This window comes from Poecilia formosa, unplaced genomic scaffold, assembly GCF_000485575.1.
Source record: "Poecilia formosa unplaced genomic scaffold, Poecilia_formosa-5.1.2 Scaffold835, whole genome shotgun sequence".
Taxonomy (NCBI): Eukaryota; Metazoa; Chordata; class Actinopteri; order Cyprinodontiformes; family Poeciliidae; genus Poecilia; species Poecilia formosa.
In genome coordinates, this window is record NW_006800774.1 from 54833 (window position 1) to 59520 (window position 4688).

General features: G+C 42.0%; 1 protein-coding gene across 1 annotated transcript in view; it reads left to right on the plus strand.

Annotated features, from left to right (window-relative positions):
- The first annotated feature begins 2783 nt into the window (after positions 1–2783).
- ncaph2 (non-SMC condensin II complex, subunit H2) overlaps positions 2784–4688 on the plus strand; it is a 9048-nt gene continuing 7143 nt past the window's right edge. Inside the window, exon 1 of the mRNA XM_016666897.1 lies at positions 2784–2864. The gene's annotated coding sequence lies outside the window, so the exon portion shown is untranslated. The remainder of the gene's footprint in view (positions 2865–4688) is intronic.

The window sequence follows — 4688 nt, forward strand, 5'->3', positions numbered from 1 at the left end:
TAACACACTCTAACACACACTAACACACTCTAACACACACACTAACACACACTAACACACACTCTAACACACACTAACACACACACTAACACACACACTAACACACTCTAACACACACTCTAACACACAGTCTAACACACACTAACACACACACTAACACACACTCTAACACACACTAACACACACTAACACACACACTAACACACACACTAACACACTCTAACACACACTCTAACACACACTAACACACACACTAACACACACACTAACACACACACTAACACACACACTAACACACACTAACACACACTCTAACACACACTAACACACACACTAACACACACTCTAACACACACTAACACACATTAACACATTATCACACTCTAACACACACTAACACACACACACACACACATGTTTGTGTTGCTATCTTTGTGGGGACTTTCCATTGACTTCCATTCATTCCTACAGCCTAACCAACCAAAACTCAATTCATACCTTAGTCCTAACTCTGACCCCTGACCCAAAAACAGGAGCAATTGGTCCTCACAACGTAGTATATGTCAGGAAAATCGTCCCCACAAGGTATTACACACACACGCACGCACACACCGTTCTGGTCCCTGATTGGCCACAGGTGTTTGTCCAGCTGCAGGGAGGCTTGGGGGGTTCGGGTAGGCTGTTGGGGTCCGGACGCCCCGGTTGCAGGGACTCCGTCCGTTGGACCGCTCTCCTCTTGGTTCAGGAACAGAACCCTGCCATGGTCCAGACAGACAGAACCAGAACTTTCTGATGAACCCGGTCAGCAGCAGCTGATGCAGTTCAGGTAAACCAAACCAGAACCAGGCCGCCATCCATCACAACCGTCTGCAGGCCCGGTTCTGCTGCAGAGCTGTCAGACGGAACCGGGCCGGATTAATGGGCTGGGTTTCCTGCTGTGATTCATGTTCTGTTCTGGTTCTGCCCGGCCCGACTGGGCCTCTGGCCGTGTTCTGATGGATTCCTGCTGCTTCCTCATTTGTTTCCTGATTGGACCGGGTCAGAGTCGGTAGAACCAGGACTGGCTGGTCCGGTACCAGAACTGCACGTTGCCATGGAAACACCTCATGCGACGCAGCAGAACTTCCTGTCTGATTCAACCAGCAGCCCTGGAACACGGGTCAGAACCAGAACCTCTGAAAGGTACTGATGAAGTTCTGTGTGATGATGATGAGTCATTAGTGGCTCATTGTCATGGCAACGGTGAGCGACTGGAAATAATGAGTTACTGTCAACTGGGATCACCTGATCAGAACCAGAACTAACTGTAGAAACACAGAAAAAGGTTTGAATGATCTTGTTTCTGAATGTGACCCGGTTCTGGTTCCGGTTCCGGGTCAGAGATGAAGATCCGGAGTGTCAGTTCCAGCTGTGCAGTCTCTTTCTGTTCTGTTGAGTTTAACTAATGGACCTGGTTCTGATGCTGCGGCCCGGTTAGCCGACCCGGTCCGCTTCATTGCATCTATCAGAACAATGAAAGCAGAAACCCCTGGTGAGGCCTGGCAGCTAAAACGTTTGGGGTCAAGGGTCATGGTGCTGAAGGCCTCAGAGAGGGTCCATGTATGGCAAGCTGTTGAGCCATTTAATTCCCAGGCTTTTGTCCACTGTGGCTGGACCCACCTGGATATTAAATATTAAACAGCTCGCCCTAAGGGCCACTCATCGGTCTGAAGGTTCTACTCACTGGTTCTCTTCAGGTCCGGTTATAAATCTAATTCATAAACAGCTTTATACAAGAAGCTCTCCTGGTTCTGGTTCTGGTACTGACCCAGATTTCAGGACCAGAGCAGCGCTGCACCGTCTATGGAGCAGAGACAGAGCCTCAGCCAATCATCATCACTGATGATGAAGATCACTGCTTCATCTTCATCATTCAGATTCATCCTGGCAGCGGAACCTGAACTGGACCCGGAGGACAACCCGCTCAAACCCAGAACCTCTGGCTTCATCCCACCCCTGAAAACAAGAACTGACTCGGCCCAGTTGCTGGTTCCACATCAGAGCAGTGACCCGTCTGGGAGGAAGAGGAGGAAGAGGAGCAGGCCAGCAAAAGGGAGGAGAAATATTTTTTACTCCAGCTGCTTCCGCTCACAGCAAGAGGGGGCGGGGCCAGACTGACGGAGGGGGTGGGTCTACAGTCAAAAATATAAAAAACACAATATAATGAAAATATAAAAATGGATATTAATGTAACAGAAAAACTTTAATATGCCAAAATAAAAATGGATATAGTAGTCTTTACATCGTAAAGCTGGATAATAAAAACAATTTATGATCTGATTTCCAGACCCATAATGTAAAAACAACTCCTTCCTGTCTTTCTGACAAATGCTTCCATCCTGTGGCCACGAAGCCACATTACATCCAGTTTTTCTGATTTAATATCTTTCTCATAGTTTTCCCACCACATTGTTTATCATTTTAATTATTCATTGAAGAGCTGTTTCTGCTGCTTTTTAGTCCAAGACAAACAGAACAGCACCGAGAGGCTTCAGGAGTGAATAATCACCTTGCGCAAACATTATAACTTCATGATTCATTCATGAAATATATTTAATATTAATTAAAACAGATGAAGACTTTTCTTATGTTTTTTTCAAGAGAGGCTGAAACTTGAAATATTAAATCAAACATAATTTTCTATGAAATATTTTAATAGCAACAGCGTTACTGACAAAGGAGCGCTGTTTGTTTTTGTAAGTAATGCAGCAGTTCACCTGCAGGTGGCAGCGCGTTGAGCTGCAGCGATATTAAACCATAGAAGAAGAAAATAAGCGCGGGTTGCTTGAGCGTTGATTGACTGAAAGCGAGCTTCTACCTGGTTGGTGAGTTTCATTTTAGTAAAATAACCTGAAATATTCAGTTTATCATGAGTTAATTTAAGCCTATTGGTGCCGTTAATGACGTTGCAATGAGTTGACGTCATCACATTGGTAAAATGACCTGCTGTGTAGAGAGTCTAATGCCGAGCCAGATTCTGTTTAGATTCTGTCAGGTTTTGGGGTTTCAGTTTCACTTTGGGCGAATCGAACCGGACCGAGGACCAGAGACGCTGTGGTTCTTGTCGGTGGGATTGTCGGATGTGTTCGGCCTGGGATTGATTCAGCTAGGTTTTTAATTTTCAACATTTTATTAAAATTTAAATATCAAAACCAGAGGATCTGCTTTGCTATGAATAATAAACGGAGCCAAGTCAGACTAAAGCTTTATAAATGAATGGATGTCCGTCTTTAAACTGATCTCTGAGGAATCTCAGAGTTTCTGATGGACCATTACTCGTTACTGCTAACCCAGAGTTGGTCTGTCTTGGTTCTACGAAGCTGAAGTTGGTTTCCGATTCCAAGTCCACCTCTCTGCAGCAAACAGAAAGGGGCGGGACGGACCACTGTCAGTCTCTTACCTTATTTGGAAATGGGACCATTGCACTCCGGAAGTTAAGGGGGCGCTATTTCCTATATTATCCGCGTTCTCCCGTTTTAAATTTCTTTTGAAATCTGTGATATAGCTTCAACTGTAGGAAGGAGTTTCACTCTTGGCATGTATTTCAACTTCTCTTTTTTATTTACTTCAGCGCAGCTCACAGCTTTTAACGAATTCTGTAGCTTTCTGTGTACTTCTAAATCTGTTTCTTAGTCGCACCTTTTCGGGCCTGCTACTGCCTCTAAAGGCATGGGGGTGGTAACACAACTAATATAATTATGTCACTGAACGAGAATACCACAAAATCTTTATTATTTACTATTAATTTCGCCATTACTGGCAACGTGAAAGACAAATTATCTTCTAAAATACCATATTTTTCTTCAGGATGTAGAGCTAATTAGGTAATTAGGACATAAACAACACCTTTATATATAATAAATAATATCTATGTATCTCCATCAATTATAGGAGGAACAAAAGAAATAAGACATGAAAAACAACATTATCAACAACAATAAAAAATACCATATACAATGTATACATAAGAAATTTAATTGAGCAAAAGTCAATAATGAACAAATTAATTAGGTTCACAGACGAATAACCAGGGTTGTTAAACAAGCAATAATCTACATTTTTGTTTTGTTGGTAGAGTCCTATATATAGGAAAAAATATGATTAAACTATTTAGTCTTCCAAGGTGGAAATTTTGACTCTAAAACAATAAAATAAAACTCATTAATAGAATCACAATATCAACAATTTGTGCATCAAGTAAACACTTAGCACGCTACAGGTAAATGTTATCATTTAGTTTGGCTAAGAATAATTATTCCACTGTCAGTGAATGACGTCTAATAGACGTTCTATAGTTACCAGAGGAACACAGTAATGCCTTCATGAGCTCAAACTGACGAAAAAAAGAGGATGGATGCTCTCTGCTGAAATATTTTATGCCGTCTTCCATGGTTTCACCACTATTTACCTACTATTTTTCCTGCTATTTTTCCAAGTATTCTTAAAAGATTGTCTGTTAGTCTGCAGCTCATGTGACCAAACCACCGGGGAGATGAAAAGCTAGAGCTCTCAACAGTTAAAACTTGAGATAAGTTAAAACTTAAGCTAAATTTTTAAGTTTTAACATTTTAAGTCCTAGTTAAAATATTAACATTACTTAACTAGAGGTAATGTTAGCTAATGTTACCTCTAACTAACTAGAGGTTTTG